The sequence below is a fragment of the Oncorhynchus kisutch genome, linkage group LG4 (assembly GCF_002021735.2).
Source record: "Oncorhynchus kisutch isolate 150728-3 linkage group LG4, Okis_V2, whole genome shotgun sequence".
Taxonomy (NCBI): Eukaryota; Metazoa; Chordata; class Actinopteri; order Salmoniformes; family Salmonidae; genus Oncorhynchus; species Oncorhynchus kisutch.
In genome coordinates, this window is record NC_034177.2 from 45,398,205 (window position 1) to 45,421,200 (window position 22,996).

A 22,996-nucleotide genomic window follows, 5' to 3' on the forward strand; every position below is an offset into this window, starting at 1 on the left:
GCAGACCACATGTATGGCATCGTGTGGGCGAGCAGTTTCCTTATGTCAACGTTGTGAACAGTGCCCCATGGTGGCGGTTCGGTTATGGTATGGGCAGGCATAAGCTATGGACAATGAACACATTTGCATTTTATCGATGGCAATTTGAATGCACAGAGATACCGTGACGAGATCCTGAGGCCCATTGTTGTGCCATTTATCCACCTCAATCACTTCATGTTTCAGCATGATAATGCACAGACCCATGTCGCAAGGATCTGTACACAATACCTGGAAGCTGAAAATGTCCCAGTTCTTCCATAGCCTGCATACTCACCAGACATGACACCCATTGAGCATGTTTGAGATGCTCTGGACCGACGTGTACGACAGTGTGTTCCAATTCCCGTCAATATCCAGCAACTTCGCACTGCCATTGAAGAGGAATGGGACAACATTCCACATGCCACAATCAACAGTGTGATTAACTATGCAAAGGAGTCGCGCTGGATGAGGCAAATGGTGGTCACACCAGATACAGACTGGTTTTCTGATCCACGCCCCAACCCATTTTATTTAAGGTATTTGTGACCAACAGATGCATGTCTGTATTCCCAGTCATGTGAAATTCATAGATTAGGGTCTAATGAATTTATTTCAGTTGAGTGATTTCCTTATATGATCTGTAACTCAGTCAAATCTTTGAAATGTTTGCATGTTGTGTTTATATTATTTTATTTGCACAGTCAGTATTTTCATGCTATTGTGTGGTCATTTATTTTCTATGACATGAATTTATGATGCTTGTTTACTTTATCTCTTACAATATTATTGAGCTCAGTCATTACCTGGTGGTAATTATGTAATTGTGGTATAAGAGCCCTAAATAGTTTGCTGTAGCTCTGCTTTAAGCATTTAAGTCAGCCCAGGCGTCGTGATCGATGACATTGTGATTAAATACGTATCAACTTCACCTCAGGGCTTTGGTTATGGCAGTGGTCTCCCTCAGTGCATTTACAAGACAATAGTAATAAAACTCGAAGGTAATAAACCCTTCATGTTGCTGATGGGAATTATCCCGTTGTATGGATGGTGTCCTTTTAATTTGGCTTTTCATGGCTTATAGAATTGTTTAATATCTGCTCAAATGAATCAGAGGACAGGCAAATAAAGAAATTGCCCCCCCCCCCTCCCTCCCCAGGTCACAATGTCATTTATGATAGTAGCAAATTCTAACTGGTTCATTTAATCCCTGCACTTGATTGATAATGGGGCAGGTTGAATGGAGAAAATACTATTTTCTATTAAAGGATCGTCGGCAGTGGAGACCTCCCACTTAAAAAGTGGTCATGATGAGGAGACAGGGACCATCTACAGGTCAAATTAAATAACTTATTTAATTTAAGATGAATGACAGGGCAATTTGTCCATTCAGTGTAATGGCTCTGACCCCTATTAGACTCTCAGGACAGCTTCATTTCCACCTTGATGGGTTGAAGATGTTATTCTCAATGCAGTAGAATTGCTACTACTACCAAATCATTGCACTGTACACCCTGCAGTTCTGTAACGTTAGGCGTATACCAAATATGACTTATTATTATATTATATATATTTTTTTACTTGTACAGGAGTTATCAGAGTGTTAATTAGTCCCAACAAAACCTCCTGACCTGAACGTCTTGATGGATCTCAGTGCACACTCAGGAAAACTCCCCGCCACGCTAAGCTAGGGTTACTGTAGAAAGACATAAATTATAGAATGCATTTGAATTCTTATTTCCCTAACTTACAATACAATTATTATTATTATTTTTATTTTTTTGACTGGAGGACACGACTTTGAAAAGGAGCTGTCGTTATCGTACACCCCTCACGAGACAGACAGTGGGATCATTTCCTTACAAGTCTTCTTGCTGCAGTGGAAGAACTACATATTCACGTGGAATGGGGATTTATAAACACCCTTTAAATATCTCTTGATGTTACTGTAACATAAAGCCGGATAATCGATTTTTACGTTATTGGAAAAACTTACATTTTCAGGAATGTCTCCACAACAACAACTTCCTCTTCATCCCATTATTTACCAGGAAGAGCTCGGACACGTACGGCTCTATTTGGCCAAGTCATGAGGAATTGGGGAGTGTAATTTCGTAGGAGGTGTATTATGATTTTTCAGAGGAAGCTCACCGACATTTTTGGCCATCTGGACACAAGCCAGCTGTAGTTGCACATCAGAACGGGGTCATGCAAGCAAAAAACCTGATGAATTCTCGTATTTGCTTGTAACAAGGGGTACCCTGGAGCAAGCACTTTAAACCTGACACTGGACATGTTTAAGATTATAAGAGGAAAATAAACTATTGTCTCTTGCCTTTTATTGTTATTGCCATGTTTCTGGAACAGAAACAAACGTATTGAATCTATGTGATCCTCAGGCATGCCATTAAAGTAACAATTTGTAGTTCTTGGGTTTATAGGTGTGAGGTTAAAAGAAGATGTCACGTCAGAATATCTTGCCCAAGATAAATTCCATCATGTTTGTTTTCCTATACCGTGTGACGATGTAGTAGTGGCAAATATTTTAACCACACCAATTTTTTTTATAATCATATGGACGTTTTAGGGGCATGACGTCAAAGTCTGGGTATCTCATTGGTTTACCTGCATTCAAACTCCAGATTCTTTAATGCCCAGACTAGCAATTAAATGAAAGCGGATGATAGGCATTTATCTGATCTTAGAATACTGTGTTGTGAATTTTCACATAAGGTTATTTACATGTATTCAGATTACATATGGGATAGGCCTGACAATGTGTTTTTGCTCAGGCATTATTTAATCTGCTGTTGCCTCTTGATTTACTTGGATAACCAAGTTTAATAACCTATTTACTGGGCTCACCACCCATTATTCCTCTGCAAACTAACAGCTTAATCTTGTGTGCACTTTTCGAGTATGTAATGCATAGTTTAATGGGAACTTAAATAAACTCCTTGAGCCAAATGCCACACGCATATACAAATGAACTATATGTAGAAAGCATTTTCCTTTTACCTGCTTTCCAGGGCACTAATATCACCACTCTAATGTACCGCTACTTCCCCGAAGATATTGGGATGAACTACTGAAACTCAATTCATAGTTGAGCCTCCCTCTTTGAATTTATTCTGTAGACCGGTATCCAACTCTGTCTTTAGGAAAAATGAATTGGGTATTGATCATGATTTGTTTAGTCATTTTAAATGTTTGCAGCCGTTTTTATCTCAATATCAAACCATTTCTGGTTAACAATTTGGTAGTTTGGTAACCTTACTGTGATTGTTTTCAATTACAATGGTAAAAAGAAACAAAAGTCGTTAACACTGTCTGGGAGTTGTCTGAGTGGGGAGGGGAATACTGAAAATGAGCTGTTATTGGCAGAGAGGTTTGGAACTCTTTCTTATTGGTCTTTAGCCATGCAAGGCCAAAACTCCATCCCACCTGAACAGGCTGAAATCTCAGGCGGCGTTTTCAAACCGCTCTTACACTAAAAGGGCAATGTCATCATTTTCACAGTATTTTTCCAACCTCATAGTGTGGAAATATTTATAAAACACAGGAGAATCAAGATTTTGCCTGCACTGGGCCTTTTTGACGGCACTGCGAATAATACTCTAGTAGTAATTTTACATTTGAGATTGACTATGTATTTTATATATTATTTGTATGCGCTTTGCTTCCGGAGGCTGAAACTCAGTATGATGAAAAGATTAGTAACTTGTATCGAAGAAGCAGAAATTAGAATAGCAGAATATCTCACAAATGACAGCAACCCTTTTTTATTTTCCTTTTCTCCAGATTTTTCACCCTCAACACCCCTACTTCCTGCGACTATGTGGTGGAGTGGAAGCATGACTATGGCTACATGCACACAATAATACGGTTATTGTGGATTGTCAGATTAATGTTATAGTTTGTTTAAAATGTTTACATGCTTTGCAGGAAGAAGGATTTGCCTACTATTCCTGTTTACATGGACACATCTGAAATCAGGCCAACTGATGGGACTTAAATAAAATGCAGAAAATCGGCAATCAAAATGAGCGTTCTAACACATCTGAAATCAGGCTACCTGGTGGGACTTAAATTAAATAAATGCAGAAAATCGCCAATGAAAATAAACGTTCTAGCACATGGTTATATCATGTTATTTTTGCAAAGACCATTTGATTCCGAGTTCGGATATATAAAGTTTGTATGTGAAAACTATTTGTAAAATGCATACTTTCCGTTTCTCTGAATTCACTGCACTCGTGCAAAAGCAGGAGGTTTGCGTTGCTGTTGCTGGCACATGCGCAGATCAAATAAACCGCTGGATAAAACTGTAAAACATTTCCTTCCAAAGCTTGCTCAGAATACCAGGTGTTTTAGTCGGCGTGTGCTTACTTCGATTTTGACCTTAGGATAAGCAGAGTAAAGTGTTTACATGACTATTGCCATACTCGGCCTACTGCCATAATCCGTTTTATATCAAATTATTGGTGTGCATGTAAACATGCTCAATGTAGCCAGCTTTTCTTTTTTTTCTTTAGTTTTTTTGTCCAATTTAGCTTTCTAGTTTGGAAACATTTGATTCTGATATCATGACATAATAATTTTGCAATCTGTTTAATTTCTCCCCTGAATTTAGATTCAGTCCCAAATCAGAGGTGTCGAATATGAAACAATATGATAAAGCTATTAACTTTTTTTCCCCTTTATTCATACTATTTTTTATTATTATTTCAAATTGTTTTGTACAAATGCAGTAATTCAGTAATGCCAAAATTAAGTTACTGAGTTTAGTTTATTGTTCCCAAATACTATTCTATTGATTCTAATAAACTAAATACATCTATTGTGACAATGTTTAATTGAAGGGAAAGCACCAGCTGGACAAGGAGATTAACAGTCTGAAGGAGGAAGTGAAATTGTTACAGGCAACATTTCTAGAAAACACACAAGGCAGATTCCCTCCGCTTTTCCCCCTGTTTTGGAGGATATGGGTGAACGATGTGAAAAGCTATCCCACCGCTGGCCTTATGAGTTGGTGTGTATGTGGAATAGATACTGGGTTGAGACAGCTGATATATGGAAGTCCCCATAGCTCACTGCATTTACAACCTAACCCTGCTATTGAGGAATGCAGGCTCCTTTTGACATTTTATTTTGGAGTAAAATAATAGACTTCTTGCTTATATTATGGCACAATTGGTTTGACTTTATTTGATGTCGTACTGTATATTAACTCATTTGTATTGTTAGTTTAAATGAATGGGATTTGCACATATGCAAGGCTTTGCTTATACTATAAAACTTCCCTGAAAGTCTGAACTGTAGACTGTAAACATAACCGTCTTTTTACTACGGTTCTACAGTTGTTCGAGTACAGTTTGGAGAAGAAATTAAGCGAGCTGGTACGGATTCCAATTATATAAAATGTCGACGGGGGAGAGTGGGAGTGGGCGGAATTAAAGAGGAGGATGAGGGGAGGGATTGGCTCATCAGGAGTAACGGATAGGGAGTGTGTGACACTTGAACTGCCAGTGCAGCCGGGAAAATATCACTATAATATTTTACAACTGAGCCTCACTCTGTTTAACCTTCCAGTGGCAAAGAAAAAAAGCGGCTTGATACAGACAATCAAACAAAAATGACAGCGACGAACAATAAAAGGCTCTCAGGCATGTGTCAAGTTGACTCCTTATCTCTAGGAGGGGAGCCGGCGGCCAAGATGTTAAACAAAGGTCCTCTCAGCCCAAAGTGACAGCAAACTCTTTCCCAGTATCCTCCTTTGTGGCAAACTGACTTCGAAAAATCAGACCAATCCTGACCATTCTGCTGAGAGAGAACCCATTTTACTTCTTTTTAGAGGAGCAGAAGCTGCAGTTGCAGACCCAGACTAAAGACAGCCACCTGGACCAACTGGTGGAAGTGGAGGTGGTTTGGGGCTCTCTCCAGACAGTGGGCCATAGTCAAGCAGGCCCACAAGAAGCTGGAGCAAAATGGTACTCCCACCACAGCCATGCCCACTAGAACATTTAGACTTTTGATGTCAAACTTAAGTTGCTCTTATACCTATGCAGAGGAACTTAATGTAAAGTGTTACCATACGTTTTAAAAGCCAGACTTTGCCCAAGACTCTAATATACACTGAGTGTACATAACATTAGGAACACCTTCTCTTTCCATGACATAGAATGACCGGGTGAATCCGGGAGAAATCTATGATCCCTTATTGATGTCACTTGTTAAATCTACTTCAATCAATGTAGGTAAAGGGGAGGAGACAGGTTGAATAAGTATTGAGGCGATTGAGACACGGATTGTGTAAGTGTGTCATTCAGAGGGTGAATGGACAAGGCAAAATATTGAAGTGCATTTGAAATCATTGTGCAGGCCACACATTACCAGGTAGCTTGTCTGGCATTCAACCAGTAACTCTGTTGTGCTTGGTTTTTGAAACGTGTTAATCTTTTGCCCCTAAACCATAGTATCACTATTTATGTAAAGTAGTGAAACAGATACGGTGGAGTCAGCAGCTGCTATTAATTTATAGAAGATAGGAATATTTTTTTCCACCTTGTGGAGTTAATCTGGAGGATGTTACTTTTCCATTTGCAGTAAAGATAAAGCTACATATGCAGGGCGTTCGGGAAAGGATTCAGACCTCTTCCCCTTTTTCTACATTTTGTTACATTACAGCCTTATTCTAAAATGTTGTACATTTTTTTTAGAGTCCTCATCAATCTACACACAATACCCCATAATGAAAAAGGGAAAACAGGTTTTTAGAAATGTTTGCAGAAACAGAAATACCTTATTTCTTATTACCTCCGAGACATGATTGTGTCGAGGCACAGATCTGAGGAAGGGTACCAAAAAAACATTCTGCAGCACTGTATGTCCCCAAGAACACAGTGGGCTCCATCATTCTTAAATGGAAGAAGTTTAGAACTCCCAAGACTCTTCCTAGAGCTGTCTGTCCTGCCAAAGTGATACAAAGGGGGAGAAGGGCCTTGGACAGGCAGGTTACCAAGAACCCGATGGTAACTCTGACAGAGTTCCACAGTTCCTCTATGGAGATGGGATAACCTTCCAGAAGGACAACTATCTCTGCAGCAATCCAACAATCAGCCTTTTGGTAGAGTGGCCAGACGGAAGCCACTCCTCAGTAAAACGCACATGACAGCCAGCCTGCCTGGCTGTCATGTGCCAGGCAGGCTGGCTGGCACATGACCTTAGACTGGGGCGAAGGTTCACCTTCCAACAGGACAACGACCCTAAACACACAGACAAGGCAACGCAGGAGGGGCTTTGGGGCATGTCTCTGAATGTCCTTGTGTGGTCCAGCCAGAGCCCAGACTTGAACCTGATCGAACATCTCTGGAGAGACCTGAAAATAGCTCTGTAGCGACACTCCCCATCCAACCTGACAGAGCTTGAGAGGATCTGCAGAGAAGAATGGGAGAAACTTCTCAAATATAGGTGTGGCAAAGTTTGTAGCGTCATCAATCAATCAATCAATCAATCAATTACATCAGCCAATGTCACAAAGTGCTGTACAGAAACCCAGCCTAAAACCTTAAACAGCAAGCAATGCAGATGTAGAGGCACGGTGTCTAGGAAAAACTCCCTAGAAAGGCCAGAACCTAGGAAGAAACCTAGAGAGGAACCAGGCTCTGAGGGGTGGCCAGTCCTCTTCTGGATGTCCTGGGTATAGATGAACAGCAGGGTCAGATAATAATAATCACAGTGGTTGTAGAGGGCGCAACAGGTCAGCACCTCAGGAGTAAATGTCAGTTGGCTTTTTGGCTTTTCATAGCCGATCATTCAGAGTTAGAGACGGGAGGTGCGGTAGAGAGAGAGTTGAAAACAGCAGGTCTGGGAAAAGGTAGCACGTCCAGTGAACAGGTCAGGGTTCCATAGCCGCAGGCAGAACAGTTGAAACTGGAGCAGCAGCATGACCAGGTGGACTGGGGACATATGACCAGGTGGACTGGCGTCATACCCAAGCAGACTTGAGGCTGTAATCGCTGCCAAAGGTGCTTCAATAAAGTACAGAGTAAAGTGTCTGAAAATGTATGTACATGTGATATTTCAATTTTTTATATATACATAAATGTGAAACAATGTTGATAAACCTGTTTTTGCTTTGTCATTATGGGGTATTGTGTGTAGATTTATGAGTGGGAAAAAAACTATTTAATCCATTTTAGAATAAGGCTGTAACGTAACAAAATGTGGAAAAAGTCAAGGAGTCTGAATACTTTCTGAATGCACTGTATATAAATCCCAGAAATATTTAACTTGGTCAACAATTGCATGATGTAATTAATTTAGTTCAGCAAGCCTACATTTGTTCAATGACTTTCTCTTTGTAGTCTCTGATGCCTCTCTTACAGTTGAAAATGTCATGAGACTCAACAATAAAACTAAAGTCTGTAAACAGAAAACAAGATTCCACAATCATCTCCTTAAAACACTTGAGACGTGATCTAAATATGAATTTTGACTTCTGTTTATAGGGAACAATTGGGTAGAGAAGGCAGTGTCTGGAGGTGTAACTCAAATAATTATCTGCCAAGGAGATCAATGTCACGCCCTGACCTTAGAGAGCCTTTTTATGTCTCTAGTTGGTTTGGTCAGGGTGTGACTTGGGTGGGCATTCTATTTGTTGTATTTCTTTATGTTTGGCTGAGTGTGGTTCCCAATCAGAGGCAGCTGTCTATTGTTGTCTCTGATTGGGAATCATACTTAGGTAGCCTTTTTCCCCACCTATGTTGTGGGATCTTGTCCTTGTATTTTTGCTGTTGAGCCCTACCAGGCTGTACGTTTCATTGGTTCTCTCTTTCTGGTGATTATTAAAGAATATGATTAACCTACCCCACGCTGCATCTTGGTCCACTTCTTCAGACGAGCGTTACAGAAGATCCCACCACAAGAAGACCAAGCAGCGTTTTCTGGACTAGTGGACATGGGAGGAGATACTGGAAGCCAAGGGACCCTGGGCGCAGGCTGGAGAATATCGCCATCCTAAGGAGGAAATGGAAGCAGCAAAAGCGGAACAGCGAAGATATGAGGAGTTGGCACGACGAAGCATGCCCGAGAGGCAGCCCCCCCCAAAATTTGACGAGGTTCCCCGCACCATAGGCGCCACCAAAGTGGGGGAGCCGGAGGTGGAGCGGGGTCTGCGCCGCCACCGAGGATAGATGCCCACCCAGACCCTCCCCTATAGGTTCAGGTTTTGCGGCCGGAGTCCGCACCTTTGGGGGTGGGGGTGAGGGGGGGGGGTACTGTCACGCCCTGACCTTAGAGAGCCTTTTTATGTCTCTAGTTGGTTTGGTCAGGGTGTGATTTGGGTGGGCATTCTATGTGTTATATTTCTTTGTGTTTGGCCGAGTGTGGTTCCCAATCAGAGGCAGCTGTCTATCGTTGTCTCTGATTGGGAATCATACTTAGGTGGCCTTTTTTCCCACCTATGTTGTGGGATCTTGTCCTTGTATTGTTGCTGTTGAGCCCTACAAGGCTGTTGGTTCTCTCTTTCTTGTTTTTCTGGTGATCATTAAAGAATATGATTAACCTACCCCACGCTGCATCTTGGTCCACTTCTTCAGACGAAGAAGTGATCATATATCATTGTTGTGCAGTATCTCTGTAATATACATGTGCAGCATTCACTGTACTATAAAGTGCCGGAGACTGAAGGTTACACACATTTGACCATGACATAATTTTGTTACTTTTCCCTCTTATGGATGTGGATCAGAGTTTTGGGGTCTCCAAGTTTGTAAATGAAAGCACTCTTATGTTCTTGTCTTCGTCAAGGATGTGGAGGAACTTAATAACAAGCTTCTTAAGGCCAAAGTGTCATCAGTGGGTGGATCTGGAGAACTGCAACCTCATAGTCAAAGAGCAACACAGACTGCATGTGGTAAGAAGGATTTAGTTTTTGGGAGAAAATTGGATATGTAGCAGGGTATTTATTACCTTGTATATCAAGACAACGTGAATGAAATGTTAATAATTAAACAGGTTTTTATTTTGCAGGAAACAGAAATGAATTAAAGGAACTCAGCGATGAGTGTACGACTGAAAGGGCTGGAGAAAAGGTCAGCATCCAAATGGTCTTTCCCTGCATAGCATAGTGTATTACATTGGCTGCTCGACGGGGTGAAAATGTTAAAAGGTGACATTTGATGGATTTGGGGAAAGTGTGTCAGTGTAAAATGAAGGGGGTTGGTTTGTGGGGGTTGGGAAAGGGGATTCCCATGCGGGGCAGGCAAGCGGTTGTGCTTTATGTCATTAACACAGCCCCCACCCCTTTGTGTGTGTTCAAGAGGCGATGATCTCACTACAGCATGTCCAGCAGGTTCTGCTGTCATCAACTCAGGCTGTGAGCTGAGTGGAGCTGGAGGTTGAAGCACAGCGGAAGGAGTACCCGATCAGGCCTTTTAGCAGTTATTAGTGTCTCCTCGTTTCAAATAAGCAAACTAAGCTCAAGAAAATTGTTTTTCTTTTAAGATTACAAAATGGTCTGCAAAATTCACTTTCCCGTTCCATGTTTATTCTGCTCTATTACAACTTATTGCATTTTTTATTGCCCCGTGATTTTCTGAAAATAGAACACAATTTGATAGGTATGATTTCAATGACCAGAGAGTACTGTTGATGGTTTAATGCAAAATGGTGGATCAAACACTTCCTCTGTCACTCTCTTTTCGATCAAAGACTTCTTAAAACCAGTTAAATGATTATGAAGTGAATTTCTACAAGGACAGAAACAAATGACGATAGTCTTCGCCGCACATAAAGATGGCGGACTGCATTATATATCACACTTTGCACATTAGTACACACGAAGTGAAACTGAATGATAGTGTGTTTATCCTCTGTTTACAGCCGCGTATCTTATTGCCTCATACTCGCCCCCTCTACCCCAGTTTAATTCACATATTCATTCATTTATTAAAATCATTATTAACATGACACAGCCCTGCTGATTTGTATTGGCTTCTCTTCCTGTTTAGATCCCTCAGTCCAGGTTAAATAAACACATAAAAATGTATTATTGCACAAAAAACCTCTCGGGTGATTAATTTTATTGCAGGCCCTTAAAAGAGAACATGAAGTGATCCGAGAGAAAACCCAGGAAAAACGAACACTGATCTGATGGAGGAGTGCAGAAATTCAAAGATGACACGGGACAGTGAGGAATATTGTCAAATACGGTTGAAAAGATGCTGTGATGCACTGGACAAACATATTCAATGGACCAAGTCTCTCTTGTGATGTAAATGCGTGGTCAAACTTAACTAGACATATGTATGTTTGTGTCACTGCTTCACATAGCTGAACACAGCTGAGCACACTAAAGTTGTGTTAAAATTGTGTGCACTGCGTGTGCTTAAACAGAAGCTTATGTGACATGTGGGGATCCAGTCAGTCCAGCTTCTGATCACCTTCACGAGAAACACACAGAACTACCATCCCCATGCTATACTGCAAGCAGAACGCATACAGGGCCTAGAGGTGGGGGACAGCAACATTTGCCAAATAAAAATCTGACTTACACATGCTGACATATGCTGAGTGTACAAAATATTAAGAACACCTTCCTAATATTGAGTTGCACCCCCCTTTGCCCTCAGAACAGCCTCAATTCGCTGGGGCATGGACTCTGCAAGGTGTCGAAAGCGTTCCACAGGGATGCTGGCCCACCTCAATGTTTACCACAGTTGGCGTGTTGGCTGGATGGCCTTTGGGTGGTGGACAATTCTTGATACGCACAGGAAACTGTTGAGTGTGAAAAACCCAGCAGCATTGCAGTTCCTGACACAAACCGTTGCGCTTGGCACCTATTACCATACCCCGTTCAAAGGCACTTAAATCGTTTGTCTTGCCCATTCACCTTCTGAATGGCACACACACACACAATCCACGTCTCGACTGTCTCAATGCTTAACAATCCTTCTTTAACCTGGATTTAAAAAGTGACATCAATAAGGGATCACAGCTTTCACCTGATCAGTCTGTCATGGGAAGAGCAGGTGTGCGTAATGTTTTGTACACTGCTGATTAATAACAGAGAGACAGATGTTTAGTTGCTGTATTTCGACCTTACACCATGAATTCCTCAATAATACTCTCATCGGTTATCGTTCGCCTATACAGAGTGGGCTGAAAGACAATCAGAACCCAGTGGGTGAAAGCAGAACCCAATCTGCTAAGGGCATTCCTAGAGAGGATGCAGATGTAGTGGATGGAGAGGCACAAACAGGGGAAATGTTACAAATGTGCCAGGTAAGATGCATTATATTGTACAAACATAACATTATATTGTTTGCCAGTCATTGCCATTGCATGATTCATTACCATCGCATTCAAGTTAATTGCATATTTAATTGTGGCATCGATGTTGGTTCAATAACTTTGTAGAAATTGTACCAAATGTATCTTTGATGTTGTTTGGCTATGTGGTTTACCAACACAGATCAAAGCTGTGAAGTCGGTCCTGAGGGGTGTTTGGAGACTGTGATGGAGGTCTCTCCACAGACAGCCAACTATAAGGTTATCAACAGCGTACAGGCCACCCATGGTTCCGATCCAGCGTACACAGGCATAAAGGGAGGTGGAGAGGGTATTGACAAACCTAGCTCAGTGCTCCTGCCACTAGCAGGAAGTCTGGAGTGGTTGGCCTCGCTCCAGTCTGGATCTGCAGATGGTCCGACCACGGTCACAGACGTGGTCCATGTGCTGAGTAGCTGCAGAGCAGGGGAAGGTCAGCCAGCTGACTCAAACAACAAACGTAACTCCAGTTATTCCAATGATCCAGTCTGCAGTTTGATTAATAATGTCTGGATGTCCATCTAACCGACAAAGGTCACTCTATGAGGGTGCAATCTGGCTCTGAGAACAGGTCTGTCTGTGGTGGGCTAGACATTAACCCAGTAGCTGGAGGAACAAGGGATAGATGGCAAGAACAGAGGGTGTATACACCAGAGATGACAACCAGCCAGACATGTGATAAACACGGAGGCAGCCAGAAAAGCAGCATCATAATTTCAGGACATTGGCCCAGTCCGAGCTGAGACCCCATTGGCAGTCTCACAGTCCTCAGATCCATGCAACGCGCTTCCTCAGAAGGTCTTTGAAATCAATGTAATACGATGTCACACGCCAGAGGTCAACGATGTGTCACCTAGCAGGTCATTACCAGCTTCAGCCCAACACAGCAATACACACATTGAGAATACAACAGAGCAATGCCCCTGAACCTTCCACAGCAAAACAGTCCCCAGAGTGTTGTTGCACAGGACTGTGCTCAGTTGGACTATAATATTGCCACCAAGAAGTCGGAGGATACGCATGAACAACCAGCTAAAGACTGTGTGCCGGTGACAGAGGACACACTGGATCCTAACTGTCAGGAGACCTTACCAGAGAGTGGAGAGCTTGATGCGAGCCCTGATGGAACCCATGGAGATGATGTCCCTGAACATCCTTCTTCAAATGTTTGTGTGGACATTGCCGGCCCTGTTGGATCCCAGTCCCAACCTTCTCCACTTGCTATGGGCTCACCACAGTCTGAGAGGGTTCATGAAGGCCACTGCCGTAACTCTACAGTGGAGGAAAAGTTGAGACCACAACATGCCAATGAAAAGGATGCTGCAGTTACGCACAACAACCCACCGACGTCAAAGCCCCCAAGAATTGAGACCGATCTCTCCTCCAAAAGCAATCATTCAAGACAATCTGACCCGCTAAAAGTTGAAGAGAAGACAATGCGTTTTTTTTGCAAGCAACAAAAGATATGAATCATCATTTGTGTTAACTGGACATACATTCCAGGAACATGCAGGGCATCGCAATTAGTCAAAGTACCAATGACAGTAGGCCTACAACCTCTACATGCCAGATATCTCCAGTGTCTGAACTGAAAACCAAACAGTCCTCTGGGTTCCAACAGCTTCCTTCTCCATTCACAATACCCATCATCCTAAAGGGCAAGGAAAACGGTGAGTATGTCAGTACAGGTGAGTATGGCAATCAGTTAAGTCTTCAAATAATCTTTCGAAGTACTTTTACTCTGAAAAAGGAACATCGTGGTTTTGCGACTTCATGATTGCCTCCTTGCGATTGGAATCTGATTGGCTTGAGTATATCTTCCATTCCCTGTTTGTCGTTCAGATCCGTCAGTGATGACCACGTCTGCAGACTCACAGAAAGCTGACAGCATCCTGACTTCCCGCAAGACAGATCATCGAGGGAAGTGGAACCAAATCAGAGATACCTTTTATGAAATATCAATAGAAAAAGTGAGTTCATATACAGTATCTAAGGAGCAGTTATGCAGAGCAATGAAAATAACTTGAAGCTCACTTTTTTTCTTATTTTACAAAAACGTTTCAGCCGAGTGAAATGACAGCATTTTTCTCAGTTAGAGGTTGATGGAGAACAGCAGTATCTCAGCAGTACAGTTAAAACTATTTCAGATAATTGTTTCCTGTAAATCTTTTTTATTTTGTATCCAGGCCTCTGGGTTGAGGGTCACAGAGTCTGAGTCTTAATGTTGAGGGTCACAGAGATGCTACTGTGGAGGGGTTGGGATTTTCAACGTGTGTTCAACACATACAACTCACATTGCTAGATAGAGAATGGAGTAGCTGTGGGAATAGGCTACCTAAGGATACTTTGCTACCTCTCCTCACTCACTCACTCACACACACTCACTTACTCTCTCGTCACAATCATCGCAGTGTGTCAGTCTGCTGTTTATTAGAGCCAGGTGCTGTGAAATGAGAAACAATGAGCATGAGTTACATGTTTGAGGGGAAAGCACCTAAAACATGTAAAGGGACAATTTCAACAAGTTGGATCTATTATTTAAGCCTAAAAGGCTCATAACCAATGACTAACTGTCAGTTCTGTGTTGCCCAACATCCTGACCCCTTCCACTATGGGCAGCAGCAGGGTGTGGCAGGAGTACCCCAGGACCGACTCCTCTCCCTGTCACCCCAGCTTCAGCAGAGGGACTGCTTCTGGTCTAATTGTTTCCAAGCTCATTAACTCTTAATTACTCTACAGCCAATCTGGCAGTGTCTCAGAGGGAATTTAATGGAGAAAACACCACTCATTTCCAGCAGGAGCAGGACCACTGGGCAACTGTAACTTGAGTTAATTGGAATACACAAGTTACAAGAATCAATTAGTGCACATTAACCCAAATTAACAAATGCAAATGAGTTTCTCATTAAGTTTATGTCCCCCCTGTGAGGAAGCAGTAGAGAGCAGATAGACACATGTTAGGGCGATACAGTATGTTGCTCACAGGCCTCACACGTCAAGATTAACAAGTGCATATTTGATTCCGACTGACAGCGGGTGTAGAGAGCAGTGTTGAGAATAAAGAACTAGTCTTTAACCACAACACTTATACTATTTGTAACCATGGATAATTACTATGCTGTAAATTGGCTATTGGGGTGATCACTTTGAAATGGATGCCAGAAGATGCTGTCAAATTGACTCGATCTAATCGAAACGCAGCCTAAATGTGTTACAATTCTGCCCATTTCCAATTTTTACAACTACAGAACCCTGGAAGATACAAAGGGAAATTGAATCGTTTTTCAGCCAGTTACCCGTACGAATGCAAGTAAAATGCCTATTATCGTTTTGCTCCTACGGATGCTCAGTAGGCTTACCACTCAAGATGTATTCCACAAGAGAATTCCTCACACAGCACAAATAAGAAGACTCCACACACCTTCGACAGTAGCACAAGGTCTCTCCGAGGTCCATCTTACTACACTTACTCATTATGAACACGTCAAAATGTTAATGCCTGCATAAAGAAGTCTGAGTGTCTCAGCCAGTGTTGGTGATCCCTGTCCTGAAACGGAGGGTGGGATATGGGGCAATATGGAGAGGGTAATATTAATACACCGCCAGGATTATGAAGCGGTGGTCCTTTTGAAACAGTCAATTACACTTGAGCGCGGGAGGGCGCCCCGGTGTTAATTACCAGTTGGTTTTTATACAGTGTGTAAATAAAGAGGCTGCTGACATTCACATTCCATCACTGTGTCCTCACTGAGTGCCGAGCGAATTAGCCAGGCCCTTTCTTCTGCTCTTCTCTGCATGCTCCACTGGGTCGTGTGCTTTCCGCTAACATTAGAATAACACTGTTGAGGAAGGTGCCTCTCTCTGGGAACACGGCGCCCTGTTCAAAATCATGTCAACATAGTCTTCTTTCGCTGTGGGGTTGTGTGAATCATAGACCTCAATGAATTACCTTTTTTTTATTAAGCACTTCCTGTCTTATTATTTGAATGTCTCAGCTGTGTTATTGTTAATCTTTTCTCTCTCTCTCTTTTTATTTTTAGATCCGATAGACAATGCTGTTCATCATGGGTGAGTGTGTGAGCGATGATTACCGCCAGAGTATGAAAAACAAAGTTGCGTAAAATACTAGAAGACCTTGACGTTCTTAACGTATTCCCCACATACTGTAGGTGATGAGCCTTGAAGAACCGAACAAACACCTCACATCTTTACGGTTTGAGTCATGTTTTGAGTTTGCTTCTGATTTACATCCCCGGATCAATTGAATTGAAAGTCTTTATAGGCGGGGAAAACATTTTATTTGCCAATTTTCTGCAACCGTCAACCAAACGGATCCCTCGGAATGCTCAGCACTTTGTGGAATATCCCGAGGTTATAGAGCTTGTTTTTTTCCGTCACGTTATGCCTCTTTACTTCAAAAGCCATCACAATAAATCTAACCAGGAAGTCTTATTAAATTGAGAAGAAAATGTCCTTTTAAGAAAGCTTGAGTGCAATCCTGGCACTCTGTGTGCACTGCCTCGTGAAGTGAAATACTGCAGCTGCTGGTCTATAAAATACTTCCGGTACATGAGCACATTATACTGGGCTGATTTTACTCTGGACCCCCCCCCCCCATAGTGCCTCTGTAGAGAAACCAGAGTTTTTTTTTAGAAAAGCATTGCCCACATAAGAGTGTTATAGCAATCCAATGAAAACATAAACCGAAGATGTGTATTTAAAGTAAGAAGGGATCTAGTGTTTGATTATATTTTCAATAGTTTTAAAGATCAAACAAGCTTGAACTTTTTTGCATTCATTTTACACATCGACTTTGTAGCATTTATACACTTCAGTATTGTTAGAAAAATTATACAGCCTCTGCAATTAATAGCTGTACTAAAACGCACAACTTAACAATGAATAACTGACTTTACCTTTGCTTGTAAGGTTTAAGATGAACGACTACGCTCTTGGTCTCCCTGTGTGCATGTGTACCGCTGTGAAGCACTTCTGTTCCGGCCCTCTCGTCTTACCCCGGGTCTGGAGCATAGAGAAGATAATCTTAGGCCGTCCCCCGCTGTCAAAGGTCACCAGGGTTTGAAGTTCATCCTTTATATAATTTATGCTCTTAAGTAAGCTCAGCCCTCGTCTCTCTGCGGTCTCACTTCTTGCCGTCAGTTATCAGTCTTCAAATGATGAAATATCCCCGTACAAATCCTTCTGGTGAGAGACATGGAAGTAAGGCTAACACTCTTTGGATGGTTCCTCTGATTGAATTATACACATCAAAGGCCACCATGCCAGCGCCACACGCGCATTTTGATTTGAGCAAGGTTGAGAACATCACATGGGGACATCCTCCTCCTCCCACGGCTAGGAGGTACAGTATGTCACCCTATATATCTGTATGAATAACTCTGACTGTGTGGAGCTCCATAAAGGATGAACTGTTTCAGATGTGATTGGGGGAGGAACTGGAGCCGGGCCTTAAACAGTATGCCGTCTTGCATTAAGCCGCGTCGCCATTGAGGTGTCAGCCCATAAGTCTCCAACAGCAGGACGCAGCAGCCAAATGATGGAGAACACTTCTCCACTCCAGGGGATCTTGTAAAACTGTCATGCCCCCAGCCTCTCCTCCTTGTCTGGGCCTCAACCTCAGCCTGCACTACTCTCTTCCTAAATCACGACTATATAATAGCACGCCAACATCCAGTAAGGGGCAAATGTTGTTTAGTTAGCAACTTGTAGAATAGCTAAGAGAAGGCGTGTTTCTGTTGTTCACTAAGTAGTGGTGTTCTATTTATTTAACATTGAAACATGGATGGAGATCAGAGCTAAATGTTGGTCCTGTTTAATGTTTCAAAGGGCTAAAATATGTGTGGAATACTGTACATAAACCAATTTCCTTTGTAACCATGTCAATGCTAGTTTATGACAGGATCAATAAGGTGTTGTTTAAAGTTACAGTAGGCCTACTGTGTGTGGGCGTTCATGTGTTCAGAATTCACTGAGTTACTCAATACTGCTTTTCTCCACTATATTTTCCACTGCAACAATTTTCCACGTCAAATGAAAATACTGTTATAGAATGCGCTCTGAACTCTGCTTATAACCTGAAGAAACTTAAGACTGAAACTTCTGCTTGATGTTTTTAGATCCACGTTATAGGGAATGTTCCGTGCTCTTGCTCTATTCAACACACCACAAAGTATTGTAACTCTGATTTAACCTGGTAACTGATTTAACCTGGTATTATTTGATATACTTACACTTGCGAACTGTCTTTCCTTTATTCCTTATAGGGTATCTGCTTACTTTAGCAGCCAACCAGAGAACCTCCTGATGAGGCTTCAATGACATGCTCCATTACTCTTACCAAGCGACCCTTGACTTCACCTCCCTGATGAATGTAGCCTCTGACTTGGGGAGTGTTGATGCCAGGTTAGCTGTCCCTTTTTCTCTCTCTCTCTCACCCTGTTTTTTTTGTGTGAATCTTGGTGCAGGGTCTTCAGTGATACGACAATATTATATGAGACGGAAAAAGGACGTTATGAGATGACAGATGTTATGGAGCGTGTTATTTGAGGTTTGGTCTCTTTCTCGCTCATAAATCTGTTTAGGAGGGAGCTGTCGCGCAGGCACTCATACATCCTCCAACTGGGTCACATTATTACCACTCAATTAGTAGATCCAGTCTCAGTTTTCAGCACTGTGGCCCTTCACCCTGGTTCCCACTGGCCAGAGAAGAGCTCATCAGAGAAGGCTACGTCTGGGTGAACTGCTGGTATGCTGGAGGGAGAAGCCCCAGATATAGGCAGCTCAGTGAAAGTATAGAGGATAGGCCATCCAAGAGGGGCTCAGTAGAGAGGAACCAGTGCCTGGAGCAGGTGCCTTCCATCGCGGTCTTCCTCTATGTTCATAGGCATCTGTAGGCACATAAAAACACCAGGCTGACAGTCCCTGTCCATCCCTTAGCCCTCATCCAATCATGGGGATGCCCCTTAATGTCTTTGTCGTTGTTTTTTTCTTCTTCTTCTCACTAATAATGCTAACTGACTTTGTGTCTGGAAGGATATTCTTTGGAAGAACAGTCTCTCTGATCTACCCACTTCCTTGTTTTGTCATGGCGCTCAGTGTAGATGGTTTCTTTCTCGATGATTGAGTTCCTTGGGATAACACGTAGATGTGTTGATGAAGTCTGTAAGGCAACTTTCTGGCAAAGATCTGATCAATGAGCTTCAGATTGATGATGTAGCGTTCAGTGTCTAATGACCTGTCAGATTGGAGGAAAAATGGGGTCAAAGGTCTTCAGATTGATGTCGGTGGAGTTCCTGGTGCCACTGTGTGTTCTATTCCTCAGCAGGGATAAGCAACGTTTATTTATTTAGTGTGTTCTGTACAGTATAACCATCGGAACTCAAGTTTTGTCATGTCTTCCAAGAAGACGTGCATATCACCAAGAGTCGATAGTGTGATCATTTTGGTGGGAACATTTAAAAAAAAAAAAAAAAAAAATCTCCACTACATTAGAATGTTATTACAATACCTGCAATAATGTAACATTGTATAGAACAAAAATGGAATACAAATATGACATATGTCGCACATTTAATAGACATTACACACCACAACACAACATCATCGCATGTCACTTCCTTCATTATTAAATTGAGGAATGTGCATGACTCTTTATCTTCATCTCGAGAGCAAGGGCCAAGACACAGCAGGAATTCAGATGATTTAGCAGAGTTTGACCCAATCGCTCTCTCACGTGCACTACAATGGCAGAGTCCAGTGATGGATGGCCTTCATGGCACTGAGGAGTGTTTAGTTAGTGGGTACTCACTGCCTCACAGCCACGGTCCAGGAGTGAGCTAAATTTACACTGATAGTGGCTGAAGCGGCACTGTTAAAACGTCATGCCCCAGAGCAATGACTGATGATCAGGAGGTCAAATCTGCCAATAACACAAAGAGAATATCAAAAAATGATGTTAGAATATGTCACGCCCTGACCTTAGTTGTCTTTGTTTTCTTTATTATTTTGGTTAGGTCAGGGTGTGACGAGGGTGGTATGTGTGTTTTTGGCTTGTCTAGGGTTTTGGTATTGTCTAGGTAAATTGTAGGTCTATGGTGGCCTGAATTGGTTCCCAATCAGAGACAGCTGTTTATCATTTTCTCTGATTGGGGATCCTATTTAGGTTGCCATTTTCCTTTTTTGTTTTGTGGGTTATTGTCTATGTGTAGTTGCATGTCAGTACTCGTTATTATTAGCGTCACGGTCGTTTTTGTTATTTTATTAGTTTGTTTAGTGTTTCTTCGTGTTCATTGTAAATAAAGAAGAATGTATTCAAATCACGCTGCGCCTTGGTCTCACGGTTACAACGAACGTGTCAGAATATTACATTATTCTGGAAAATGTCAAACTTTTCTTTAGGAATCTGTGATGCATATGATAGGCCTACTTGGAACTTGAGTGATGTTCTTTCTACTTCCATGTTTTTGTCGTGGTAAGGCCCTGCATTTAGGCTACTGTAGGCCATGTGAAACTGTAGTGACCAGCCAGTGAACCCACTGGCAGACACAGACTAGACCTCATGTTTACTGTGCTCTTCTTAGTTTTCCTGCCAAACGTTCTAGGCAGAAAGGTAATCTTGTTTCGTCCGACTCCCCATTAGTAACTACTGGAGTATGTGCCTCATGGACAGGTGACAAGGACGTGGTGTTTAGGGAACAGAACACAACCTTGAATGTGGCTTCCACATCCCTGCTTATATTACCACGACTCATGACTCACTCACCACCCAGCAATGAGGATAGATCAAAATTGAGACCATCATCAAGTGACACTTCATTATCTCCCAGCTCTGGTGAGTCAGAGGAATCAAAACAGCCAGACAGTGGCGTGACCAAAACAAGCTGGTACACCAATGAACGCTTGTCCTTGGGTGATGCTTTTCTCAATTTGAAACACTGTAACATTGTGACCTTTTTATCAAAGCAATTCGTTCTCCATTCACTATCAGCAGAGTTGGATCCCGTCGCTGACACCAACCGTCTGACGTGCTCTTCACTTTAAGAGTTCAGTACCGTGGATTTGGCAGCAGATCAGAACTGCTCTGTTATTTGTAGGACTTTGATTCCTACTATACTGATGCTGTGGCGTTCTTATACACACAGAGATAAGTAAGTTTGAGAAAAATGGGCAGACCAAACATCATTTCTTCTGTCTGTTGAACCCCAGCCAGCCCTTCTTCCACTTTCTCCTCCTCATAAACCATAGAGAGTAGAGACTGAACAGTTTCAACTCAAAGGACTGCTAGTGTGTTGTTAGGATGTAGAACTCACCGTTTTATACTACATGGGACTTTCCTTTAGGTATTGTACATTACTTGTCGAGCAATACCTATGAGGCATTTACGAAGAGGCAATGTAGTCTTTAAATTGTTAATAAAGGCTGTTATAGGAAGCCATAAGCAGTTGTAACAGCTTATAGTAATTCATATAGTTCACAATTGATGTTATTGAAGTTTTGTATGTCCTACAGTACACAGGTAGACACTGTGTGAACCTGTTATATACAGCGGGTTCAGAGAAACTATTACCAAAATGACTCCTTATGAATCCTTATCACTGCATTTCTAAATATTCCTATTGGTATGTTTCTGTAGTTTCCAGGCATAGTTTAGTGTAGTGTTTTTGACATGAATTCAAGTTAGTCTGACTTGCAGCATACCAAGGCGCATGAATTAATGGTGCTGCAGCTGGCGGTACCTCTCTGGCTGATACGGCGCTCAGTGCCTCAGTCTCCCCGTGTTTAGGTAATGTTGGACGGCTTCCAACGTCCGCTCAAATAGCTGAACATTTCCCCGTTCAGCCTTTTGAAGAGTTGCCAGTGTTTTTAAGATACTCAAGTCTCACACAAGTTTCGGGCCTTTGCCTTATCAACTGCACTGCCCAAATCCATCACCACCTGCACGTCCAGTACCACCTGTTATTCTTAGATCCTCCTCTTTCTGGTTGTAAATCAAACTCCCACACGCTACATTATTATTTCTGACCAGACTGCGAGCTCCGTCTGTAACTTTTCCGTGGAGGTGGGCCCAGTTTAGTCTTGTTGTCATTTGCATTAAGTTGATAAAAAATAGGATTAAATGTAACTTTTTCTCCCCCTCTCTGAGAGTCCCATGTTGCTCCTCCAATATAATCAGCGAAGGTTTGTTACAGTGACTACAGTAGCTAGTATGTTTTGTGTTTTTGTTATAAACTTTTTATATAGCATTGCGTTAACTGAATGGCGGTACAGATATAGCTTAGTCAGTCCTCTGTAGCAGTTAGTAAACAATGGGCATTGTGGAGCACCAGCCCCAAGGCCACCTCTCTCTCTCTCTACTGGATCTTAGTAATAATGACTGTATCAGTCTACTATCCCCAGAGAGAGAGACGCCCCAAAGAGGCTCTTTCTTGTCCAACACCTGTGTAGTTTTTATGTCGTTCTGCATGTGGCCATGCTGTGCTGATGTGAACTGACCTCGGTGGTATCCGCAGATAGTGTAGAAGGGAGTCAGCAAGGGCCTTAACGGCACCAGTACGAGTACGAGAGAGTGTCCGATTATTTATGCTGAGCATGTGAACAGAGGGACATTGTTTTGAAGCAGACTTTG

General features: G+C 42.2%; 1 long non-coding RNA gene across 1 annotated transcript in view; it reads right to left on the reverse strand.

Annotated features, from left to right (window-relative positions):
• Positions 1–22,996, reverse strand: part of LOC109888705 (uncharacterized) — a 31,353-nt gene that overhangs the window by 3,097 nt on the left and 5,260 nt on the right. The window contains exon 2 of the long non-coding RNA XR_002255183.2: positions 8,890–9,039. This is a non-coding gene — a long non-coding RNA (uncharacterized LOC109888705). The remainder of the gene's footprint in view (positions 1–8,889; positions 9,040–22,996) is intronic.